The 12754-nt window shown below is 34.1% G+C and overlaps 1 pseudogene; it reads right to left on the bottom strand.

Moving 5' to 3' along the window:
* Window positions 1-8104: 8104 nt before the first annotated feature.
* LOC118742169 lies at window positions 8105-12338 on the bottom strand (annotated as a pseudogene).
* Between the last annotated feature and the right edge of the window lie 416 nt (window positions 12339-12754).

Below are 12754 nucleotides of genomic sequence, written 5' to 3'. Positions count from 1 at the left end.
AAATAATTTTTCCCATTCGATATTAGTAGCCCAATTCTGTATTGGTGGCAAGAAATTGCTTAGTGACAAATTTAAACTTTTTCATATATTTTTCCATAATAAAAACTGTGACAAGAATAGTGCCGTAAATCGTCAACATCACTGAAGCGGGCTGTTGCATCTTAGGCCACTCGGTGCATTGCGTGCCAAAAAAGTAACGTGCAGTAACTTTGGGTAAAATACCTTCAGCGCCTTAGCTGATTATACCATATCGAGCCCTAACCGGCAAAAGAACACAAGCGACATATTTTTCAAAAATTTTCTTTTTGCTGCAGAAATGCGCGTAGAGCATCTAGATCAATTCTGCTTGAAAAGAAAATTAAAAACAAAAAAAACGTCGCTTATGTTTTTTTGGCGGTAGTGCATGGAATGCTCAAATGCTCTTGCAAACGGCGTTTAATAAAAAGGCAAATAGTTATGCTTTTTTGACAAAATATGCCTATATATGCATGTAAGGCAAAATATGCCAGAATATGCACTAACAAATCGATGTCTTCTTAACACAAAACTCGCAATTCGCAACATTTGGTAACCTTTAAGTTTGTTGATTTTTTTAATTGCACAAAGTTCGAAACTTTAACTCATACCGCTTTTGTTGAACAATAACCTATATTTTTTGAAAAAGTAGTCAAAGAACGGGGATAAAAATAAGCGACAACAGTTATAATTCATCCAATCAAAAAACATATTCGTACAAAAGAGAAGGCACGTTCCTGTTACTCACACACGAAACAATCAATTAACTCACGAAACTATGGGCCAGATATAGTGAAACTGCATTTTTAGCTTTTAGGACTTCTAAATTTCGAAAATATAATTACATTCAAAAATTATTTTAAAAAATTCAGTGCACTAAAAAATTTTAACTTTTTTAATTCTACAGAATTTCTTCTTTTAAATGAACCCCATATTGTTATTCTACATTGCACTAAGTTAAAAAAAAAAAACTTTGAATTACATAATCATATCTTTAAAACTTCAAAGCCCTCTAATAAAAACCCTGAAGTCAGAGACAAAAACTAAAACGTAGTTTTACTTTTTTTGGCCCCTAGTTTCGCGAATATATTGATTTTTTTGAGTGTGAATATGAATGTCCCCCTTAGATTTATTTATTGACTTTTGCTCAACTTTTTTGATTCCCGACCAATGTTCGGTCAGCTTGGCCTATTTGGCTAACTCCGTGTGTCCTATAACTATTCATTTACTTACACTCAACCTATGTGATGGCCTATTGTAAATCTTATGTGCTTTACATTTTCACAAAACTTTCTTATATCTTTCTTCGTTTTTTGTAACATTCATTTATAATTTTCATTATATTCCACAATTTAAGTACCGCTCATACAGTATCACTTTTATCTACTATTGCCAGTTTCCAAAATATAACCATATATATATTTATATATATATATATATATATGTATTCCTTATTATCTACTACATATCATCTAGGGAAATCCAGTGGCACCAAAGTAGTGCAATACTGATGATATACAAATTTCAATTCCACAACAGCCTTAATGCCACAAACCAAGTTTTACAATTCTCGAGACATAGCCTGCCAATATTCAACATAAATCACCGACACACAAAAAAGTGGTTTGTACTTTTAACCAGACCTACCGACATACATACATACATGTAATTCGACCCGCTGAATCCAAATCCGAGGTCCGTTAGACCTGTACACCCTTAAAAATTACGAGTAAATTGCGGAAAATAGCGAATTTCTGCCTTTTTCCCCGTCCCTCCACACTCAGTAAAGCTCCTGAAGTTCTCTCGCTCCTCTTTGAGGCAAACTTCAATCTAGCTGAAATGGTTACCTGCCTACTTTGATTATAAGGTTTCAACAATTACTCCACTTTGCAGCGAATTGTACAGTGTAAATATGTAGCTATAATGTAGCTCCATGAAAATTTTCAGTGATGGCTCTTAGCTAAATAGTAAAGGCGGCAGCAACACCCATTCGATATAACTACTTCTGAGCATTAGCCTGCATCTATCAGACTACTGTGGGCTTCCAAGCTAAATTAAGATATATGTATAACGAAGGCTGCTTGCTCTCCTCTAATAGAATACTCCATCACCTTTTACTCTTAAAAACAAGGCTTAGAATTAATACCTACTGTGCAACAATCTGTTTTTATTGAACGACACAGCCACAGATGGGCCACGATCCCTGTGGGCAAACGGATGTCTGTCTCTGAGTTTCCCTTGATCGTCTCTCCATCAACTAAAATAATGAAGGGAATGAACGAAGAGTGGAAAGGCTTCCTCTCTAATTACTTCTACCTTAGTTGCAGGAACGAGAAGGCAAAGAGCATCGAGCATCTTCTGCCGCTGCCGCTTGTTCTAAGTACGGCCCCGTACTTTGAAGCATATCTTAAACGATTGCCAATCGGACTAAGAATCCTTTAGTTGGCAAAAGTCCTCTCCGCTGTGTACGGAAAAATTCGTGGATCGTTTATATGGAAAATTAGACCAAAATTAGCTTCGCACTTTCTTCATTTTATGTTTTTTCCCTACATAAAATAAGAATGGTGAATTCACACGCCTCGGCAAGGTAAATGACAAAGATGAGCTCTCCAATTTGTTTGCATTCTCTCATATTTTTTTCAAAATTTCAATATGATATGCTGTAATATATGAAAATCATTAATGCTGGGCATCGTATCGAGCATGATACAATAATTTTTAGAAGGTAGTTTCACTTCTTCTTCTTATACGCCATGTTAGCTATCTGACAGAAAACGTGTTTCGTATTTTTTGTTGTACCAACTTTTTCAAAAAAAAAAATCCAGCTTTTGACGTTGGAAAAAATAAAACAAAGAAAAGCCAAACATATAAGTAGAGAAATTTTCGAATATTTTGTAATAATTTTCTTCATAAAAAATTAATTGCTGCTTTCGTGGATATTGTAACACACGGAATAGATGTAAGGACACAGCTATAAGAGCCACCGCACACCACAGACTTTAACGGCCGCCTATTTAAATGATAGGGCTCGCTTGAAATATGTACATGAAGATGTATGGAGGTGCGCACATTACACCAGCTTAATCGCTCTGACCAATAAGTTGTGGTGCAATGGAAAGACTAGCGAGCACATTTAAATTGGCGGCCGATAAAGTCCGTGGTGTGCGATGGATCTAATCCATTATAAACAAGAAATATTGCTGTTATATTTTCACTTTTATGATATTTATTCATGTGATTAGCCGTGGCAAAAATGTATGTATTAAAAATTAAGTGATCAGTTATGAAACATATAAATCTTTACATGTTCTGTTAAAAAATATCTAAAATAACAAGCGATAATCCCCAAGTTCTATATCGTAGCAGTGGCCACATTGCGTGTTTGTCACAGACACGGTTTATGTCAAAAAGTTTGAAGTGAAACTACCTTCTAAAAATTATTGTATCATGGTATCGAGAAAAGCATGATACAAAAAACAAGGTAGTTCCATTGTCACTTTTTCGTCGCCATATTAACAACCTGACAATTAAGCAGATTGTGACATTTCGTGCTACCATACCCAATATCTAAAATCCTTCAAATTTTCTTATTAATGTTTTGTGGATTTAAAAATATTTTGTTCTTAAGCATAGCATAATAAGAAATAAACAAGAAATAAGTGTTAAATTTCACAACATTTCGTTGAAACATTTTTGCAACATGAAGCTAGCAACACAATTTTCATGACATTTTTAAATACACATGTACATTTTAAATTATGTGAAAGCTGACAGTTTATAGAATTCAGTAGCGACGAAAACAAAGGGGGGTTAAGTGGTTAAACCTTACCCAAGCCGATCATAAAACTTGCGACGCAATTTCGTCTTATGCCTGTGGGTCTTGGCAAGAATGTAATCCCTGAAGGTTTAGCTAAAATGGTTTTCGGGATACACCCTGTGATCATGTTACTTTCCAGAAGGTGTGGCTCCCGTTTTTCTGTACATATTTTCGTTGGAAAAATACCTTATCTCAGTATTCTAGGTAAATGCTTCCAGAGGTATCTATGCGTCACCAGAATTTTAGTTTATTTGGCTTATACCGCTAGCTCTTTTCAACTGCTACGAGATTGTTTTCATATACCCCCATTTGTCATAGGTTTGGGATTGATTTCATTTACCTCTATTCCTAGTTCTACGGTGGCACGCCGCATTTTCCAATAAACCCATATTTTTCCATGAGCTTGAGATTGACTTCATATACATATATCCATACAAAGTTCCAGGACTCTACCACAAATACTTCCAGAGATATACACTATGAAAAATTCGATTTGAAGGGAGGTTCCATACTCCCTTTAGATATCGGTTTTGTTTTAGCCTATAACCATTCTTGGAAAACTTTTGTCCGAAATTTCAAAAAAATCGACATTGTGACTCCTCAAGCGAAATGAACTAATGATTGCAAAAAATGAAATCAAACATCGTAGTTGACCAAAAAAGAATATTCGACTTCATTCTCTCAACTTCTCAGAATGTAGAAAAGCTAAGAGATATATAATAACATAGGATATATTAAAACAGCCTCCAAAACATTTACTAAAGACGCCCCTGGACTACACAAATCAGTTTTATTGAAAATTTGTTTTTATCCATGATACAAAAAAGAAGGTAGTTTCAATAAACAACTTTTGACGGATAATAAAATTTTTTGAAGTTTCATAAATTGTCAGTATTATCAACGGCCTTGCCACTTTGATAATATTAAAACAATACATCGGAGTATTTTCTCTCCCATATTTTTACCAATGTGGTCAGCGAATCACCATTAATTTCAACAAATTTTGAATTCAAAATTTCCAATGTATGCAAAAAACTTGAACTAGGCTTGTACAGACCGCCCTCCGATAAACAGTTAACATACGTATAATTTTGATCACTTTCTTCATGCGTCCTGAAGCCTAGTTTTGTCAACCCCATTTTCGAAATTATGTAGCCGGCAAAATTTTCAAGTCCATCATATTCCACATCTTTGAGTGGACTGATGAAATCTTCTGCTTCATGCTCTTCTGCGAGCTACTTAAAAAAATTAGAAATCAAATAAAAACGAAAGGGTAAGTAGTTTACCTCGAGTTCTTCTTCTGCGGATATTTCAATATCGTTAAGTGGTTTGAAAACATTTTCACTGAGCAACTCCTCTTCAAATTTTAACATTACTTCACTTGAAGACTCAACATTTGTTTCCGTGCTCAAAATAGTTTCGTTTCGCCCTAATAAAGTTCATGCATACATTTTAGAATCTTTATGACAACAACAATAATTTCTTTAAGTGGTTAAAAAATTACCTAGAAGGTATGATCGAAATCTGTACTTGAATTCGAGAGGTGTCGGATGGTCATGCAGCCCTCCTTTCATATATGTTCAATAACTTCACTAAACTTCACTCATTTTCATACATTTTTGTTTACTTTTACAAAAAAAAAAAATATTATCTCTGGTGATCAGGTAGCATGAATTTTATGAAATGTCATAATTTTATTAAAAGTCAAATGGTTAGCAACAACAACGAATGTCATTAAATGGAACTACCTTCTTTTTTGTATCATGTTTTTATCTATTTATTTTATCCTTCAATTTTGGGTGTGTCAAAATTTCATGTGAAAACAATATGTGTTGCTAGAAAAATTTTACCGTCCATGGGTACCAAAGTACATTACATTGCTGTTAAATGAACAAAGACAAAATGTATTAAATAACACATCGAAATGTGTAATTTCAGTAATTTGTGTAAATGTGTAATTTCAGAATTACATCAGAATCACGTATCCGATATAGAAAACTACATTGTGAAATAATGAGATGACATGTGGACACTAACATAATTTGAAAATATGTTCACTAAAATTGTATTAATATTAAAATAATGATTTGGCATGTTGTTATCGAATTTAATGTAAAATTTAAACGTTTTCAAGATAAGATATTGATTATTTTTAAAAGGTATATATTAATACAACTATTTTCTTTATAATCCCAAATTTAGGATATAAAATGTCCCACCCCACAAACCTTACAATTGGGTAATGCCGCTTCGAATTTTTCACAATTGAGCAATTGTCAAAAATCTGCTTTTTAATCAATAAGTTGTTTATTGAAACTACCTTCTTTTTTGTATCATGGAGAAAAGTACTTTCAAAAATCAAGTTTTGAAATAAAGGACAAAGTTGATTATTAGAAAAACTAAAGTCAAAGCGCAGTATCATGATAAAAAGGATTATCCTTTGAAAAAAAGTACGGATGGTCAGCGTAATTATGTATACATATTACATCATTACTCTGCATCTTTTCCTGGAAACTGAATATAAATGTCCCATATATACTTACATACATATGTATTTATATTCATTCATACAAGTGGAAGAATAGCAGTAAATATTTTATTGACATTCAAACAAAATTCACATCACCGCGTGGCGATGAATAGCTGTTATAAGTAAATGCGGCACATAAGTCTTTTTCAGGTATATTTTTTCTTAAACTCAGTATAAAAAAGACAAAAAAAAAATTGAATAAGGTTGGTCGAATGGATTATGTTAGACCAAATGAAGATACTCTATAAAATAGATGAAATTAGCTAATGATAACGGAAGATGTGGTATAAATTAACCGACGAAGACTGGTGAACCCAAATAAAGGTTAAAATTTAAAAACTAATTAATAAATTTTAAGTTAATTAACAATAAAATACTTTCTTCGCAAAATCTATAGAGAACCTTTTTATTTTTCCAAAAAAACAAAAAACTGGATAACAGTTATTCGTCGCCACGTTGTATATGCCCTGCAAAAATTTATGCGAATAATCTCTAAAGAGAGTATTCCGAGATTACTCTCAATCGGGTACAATTGGGCATTAATTAGTCGGAAATAGTCTCATACGGGTACTAATGGAGGTCAATTAGTCTCGACTCATCCCTTATGGGTATAATTGGAGATCAATTAGTCTCCAACTCATCTCTAACGGGTACTAGTTATTACCGATTTAATGATATGTATGCACTTAGTCAATAAAATGTCATGTGCGGCGTTGGCACACAGAGAGAGTATTCGCCTAACAAAACTGAGCACCACAGTTCGAATCTCAGCTGGCGCAAATTTTTATTTTATATAAAGGTGAACAATTAGTCTCTTCATAGGACATGCTCGAACAAAAGCGAACAGTTCATTCCATATAAAGAGATCAAAAGTGGTATAAGTCGCATGCTCCTTTGCGATTGCTCCCGGAGTCATCCCGGCTTAGTCCCATTTATTGCAGGGTGCATACATACATACATAGATACACACATATACAGATGTATGTACATATGTACATATATACACCCTGAATAAAAAAAATTATCAATTGAAAAAAGATAACCAACTTGTAGCTATTTTTTTTGCGGGATTTCGATAAATACTTAACTTTTAAGTAGCTATGGCAAAACTAATTTTAAGTTAGTTCTAAAGTCGTGCAGGTGTCATGCAGACGTTATCGGCAGTTTGTTTTCTTTAAACACTCTTCTGTCTAAATATCCCCATACAAAAATTACTTTGAGTACCCATTTTTGTGCACTTCGCAGATGCTTTCTCGAATTCAGGACAAATAGAATAAAGATCGAAATTTTATATTATCATTTTGATATTATGTCTGATGGAATTCAAATAAGGGACCACCTACAAAAGAACATGTAAACAAATAAGGAAATATGTAATGCTAAGTAAAGTAAATAAATAAAATAAAAAAAATAAAATATTTTTTATTGATCTTTTATGTCCAAAAGTATTTAGCTAAAAGTTAGTTGACATCTAATGCACTAATGCGGCCATCGGCCTTCAAAAGTAGTTAGTTACGGCCGAAGGAAATAAGTAATGGAAAGTAATAACTAGTTAACTGCAGGGTAGTTAATAGTTAGCTATAAACTAGCCCCGTTTCATGCAGGGTATATGTATATAAATGTTCATAAGTTTATGTACGTATACATTCATATGTATGTATTTATCTAATACATACTATGCATTATTTACATACACATATTCTATTTCTTTCTCATAGAAAGTTCCATTATTTCCAGTTTACTTAACGCAATGAAGTCAGGAATGTAAAATATGAACCAGCTCCTTGCAATATCTTTAATGGGACGATAAAGAGAATGCACAAACCTTTAGCTTCTTAGATACTTACATATATACAATTTCTTACCTTCAATACAGCCGTCAAAGAAACGCTAAAATAATTGAGTCCAGACAAAGTAAATGGCTTCTGACTGGTACCAATCGCCAGCACCAGTAATTTCATCAAACGTACATTTGCATTCGAATCCTTAGACTGATGTATAATCAATTACCAGCTGGATTCGTAAAAGGCAGAACTTATTTGATTGGTCTGACGGACAAGACAAATATCAATTCCATAGAGTTAGCAGTTCAACTCTTAGCTTACTGTGGTGATCAGTGTTGAGCCTAACTGACCGATCAACAACATTTCCATCACCTTAGCACAGATCCAAAACATGAAACCAAAACTGCTCATCGGATTCTAAATTCGATAGACCGAATATCAGGCTCCGTTCCCAAGTCACTTTAATTTTTCTAAAATGCACTACTCACCGTGTACACTTTGAAGCCCAAAGCACACAGCAGCATCGCACTAAAGGATAAATTCGTGAATATGCGAAAAGAAAATTCGCGTTCAAACTCTTTGGCGAATTTGTACAATCGTACGTTCTCCCGGATAGCCTCTACGATCTGGCGACTAAGATCATCTGCAACATTTTTACCATTTGCCTCGTCCAGCAGACGTTTAGTATCGTCACGCAACTTTTGCTGCAACAACAGGAAGCGTCCGTTCAAATGTAACATCACTTCGGACAGTAAGTTGTCTTCGCCCGATATCGTTGTTATCACAATGAAACCAACCCAAATATTCGAGAACACAATAGCCACATAAATGGCATAGGGTGTAATATCAAATGGATAGTACATTTTATAAAGTGGTTCCTTTGCATTGTTTAAGTTGTTGTGGAACAGAGTTGGAAGGTACGATGACAAAGTCACGTAATATAAAGCCGAAAAAAACCAAACCGGACGCAAGCGTTGCTGTATATTCGCATAGAGTTTGGGATGAGAAGATCTGCCAAAGACAAAATACGAGTATACAATATATAGTTGCACAGTGTTACCCACTTGTCTACATAGACTTCAGCATAGAATTTTTTGAGGAATGTCTTGAAGTCATCCTTCTTTAAGCACAGCTGGAAAGCACGAATATGGATTTCTATCAAAATCAAATATTCTGGCACACAAGTTAGCATCTGATCCAAATCATCTCTATTCACAACAATGTAACTGTACCGTGGGTCCAGTTCAGAATAGTTTTATTTCCAGCTAGAAAATGGCCCTCTTAGTTCTTTACAGGTTTTACTGTCGTTATATTTCCGTCACTTCCGGTTTCTGTATTTTTTTTTATTCCGTGACCCATAGTCACCCTGTGTTGCACATTTAACACCGCTGCATCAAGGTTCCTTTCAGACATCTCCGTGATCATATGATCCTGTATATCAAACTATCGATAAAACGATGATATTCTCTTTTGACGGAGGAGCTATTTCCGCAAATATCATGCTGTCTTTTCTTTTGGAACCTTGGAGCTGACAACACGCGGAGATCTAATTTATTTTAAAAATAATAAAAAAATTGAATTGTTTTATCCCGTAAAGTGCCGATGTGAGGAACCATAGCAGCGAGTTGAGGAAAACATTTTTTTAAATCATCGTAATTGGTAAGAACCTTAATTTAATGCTCTATGTGCAAAAATAAAAAGAATATCAAGAGAGACAAAATTGTAAGCGTGCTCGATTTTCTTTAGGATTGTGAATTGTGATAAAAAGGAATTTGGATTTTGTATCCAGAGTCAGCCTTACTTACCGCCGGATTCTTACAGCCAACCTATAGACGTGGCGAATGGGATACATAACCCCGGTAGCCTAACAAACATCTGCCGAACCACTCAGGATCCTAGTTTGTATCTACGTTTTAATTTGTACAGGCACACTTACATACATATGTACGAAACCATTGTTTAAGCTAAAACCATATGTATATCCATTTGATATTGGCTTAATGAATACATAAAAGCCAGAGTTTAAACGGAAACGTAATCTGCTCCGAAGCGAAATACAATTGATTGCCAGCTCGATAGCTTGGTATTCCAGTTTTTTTGGCTTTCGCGTTATAGCTACTTACATATATTCGATTCTCCAGCCATCGTGGCTTACCTTGATAAAGTACAAAAACAAAAGAAAAGAAACCAAAAGTATGAAGCTACAATGAAAATAGTTTAAACGAATTAAAATACGAATATTTTCACACTTACTTACCTGATAGACACTTAACTCTACGAGTAAATTTACCTTAAGTCCTCCTTAGAAAATTAGCATATGTAGATGAAAAGTTCTTACTTAAATTTTATCACATGTTCTTAGCAGCATAAATTCAACTTACCTTTCTTTTTCTACTTACGTTTTTTTGTATTCTTGAAAGGTGTACACACTTATGTATGTGTATATAACACTAGGTTAATCATTTAATTTGATCAGAATTAAGAGCACCACGTGGTGAATCCACTTGGTTACCTAACCTATCTCGACAATAGGATCACCTCTTCTATTTACATATATATATGCATGCTCACATGCTCTCTTTCCATCACCTGAAATACATAATTTCCAATAATAAATTTTAAGAGATTGCAATTCGCCAAATGTTTAGATTTTTTCTTCTCTTACTACTTTTGATTATTTTTTGGAGTAAGCACATATTCTAACTCCCATTTATTGGGTTACTTTCGCTCTCGATACAACTACAGTATCCGACCAAATAATGGAACAAGTTTTTTTTGTCAAGATATTTGAGGCTCAAATTTTTATGATTTTTTTTTGTTGAAGTTGTATTTTTTTTAATTACCGTAATTAAGTATCTACCTACATATTCATGTAAATGTGCAATGAAATTAAAGTTATAAAACAAGGGGAAAACGAGATTTCAGCAGCAGCAACAACAAAGCAGCCTCTTCGCTTCGTGGGACTGCAATCAATGTGAGTGAATTTTGGATATTATTTTATTCTATATTCGTAGGTTTAATTATTCCTATATGTATGTACATCTGCACATAGGTATGTGGGCTTGTAAGGAGTTCTAATTTCTGTTTGTAATCTACCCACACTATATTATGTACATGCATATAAGAATAAATATACTAGAAAGGGTTTAATAGACTTCATTTGCGAAGTATATAATAAAAATGTATGTACGTATGTATGCAAATTGTATAGAGTGCCTAAAGTTAGTTTATTTCTCATTCACAACTATGCGTACATATGTATGTACATAAATACGGATATTAGAGAATTTTTTTTTGCACTTAGATTTTTTTTATTGTTTGCGAAATTTCTTATAAGCACATAGTATGTACGTTTACCTTCATGAGGCCTGGTGCATTATCTCTTATGTTCTCTGAGAACTCCAACAAATATACATACGTATACATATATATATTCACAAACCAGTTTTTTTTGCAATTTTCTTTGACACATATTTGATTTTTATATACAACCTTGAGAGCATAGAAATATATTAGAGTAAATGTGGGTCAGTGACCACATAGATACCTTTTGTTGAGGTAGGTCAGGATTTTAGTTTAAGATTACACCAACGAAAATATTAGTCGTAATGTTAATGAACTTGAATTGTTAGTTATGTTGATATGATACACATAAGGAAGTATTTGAATTGGAAATATATAGTTTATCTTACTTGCTACTTTTTAACTACTTATTTAAGGACTTACATAGGAAATGAGTTGAATTTTATAATAAAAATTTTATAATGAATTGCTAAATTGTAACACCAACAAAGCCATGGTAGGGTGGGTGCAGAGCAGCCGCAAACGTTTCACCAGGCGCTGCCAAAGGTGTAGGGGTTTGGGTAGCTGGAAGTAGGCCCAAGTTTGGTTTGAGGTATTTATTTAGCCCCCAAGTGTGCAAACAAAAATTATCTTTGTTAGGGTTGTAGGCTGGGGAGAATGATGGTTGGTCAGCAGTTAAGTATTGACCCCCCCCAGGCTGAAGCTCCGGGAACCAGCCAGTGCACACGCCTTAGCTGTTGACGTCATCGCCAGCTCTTCTCGCCGATGCTTTTATTGGATATGTACAGCTCAGCCTTCCGTCCCATAACAGATAAATGGCGCCCAACGTGGGGCCCACATGATGACCTGTGGTTTACTTTGAGTAGCCAACACGATTTGTGGTCTCCATAATATTATTCCCTCTTGGAATATTTTTTTTTGTCGTTCTGATTTGATTTATTTTTGATGATTTTTTTATAAAGTAACTTTTTTCTTGGAACTCAAATTTTAGAGCTAAAAGCGTAAAGATTTGACCATGTTACTCTTTTTGTTTGACTTTGGTAGTTTCCGGTATGGATGTTTTTATGCAAATGCATTGTTGGAATTGCAACTCCTGAAGGCTAAATGTCTACAGAGTTGACCGCGGTTATATAGCATATCAACAGCTATTCAAAGTATTCATTTTTCGTTTTCAGACATGTGAGGAATTTTGTTTGCTGTGTGGTTGTTTGGAATTTTAAGTGATACTTAGCTAAATGCTAGTTGGCTAACCAGCAATCTAGTGGCATATATGCTTTCAAATTATCTGAAAACTTTTGTTTCTCA

The sequence above is a fragment of the Rhagoletis pomonella genome, unplaced genomic scaffold (assembly GCF_013731165.1).
Source record: "Rhagoletis pomonella isolate Grant_MI unplaced genomic scaffold, Rhpom_1.0 Rhpom_scaffold_00006, whole genome shotgun sequence".
Classification (NCBI taxonomy): Eukaryota; Metazoa; Arthropoda; class Insecta; order Diptera; family Tephritidae; genus Rhagoletis; species Rhagoletis pomonella.
This window is presented reverse-complemented; position numbering and strand designations above follow the sequence as displayed.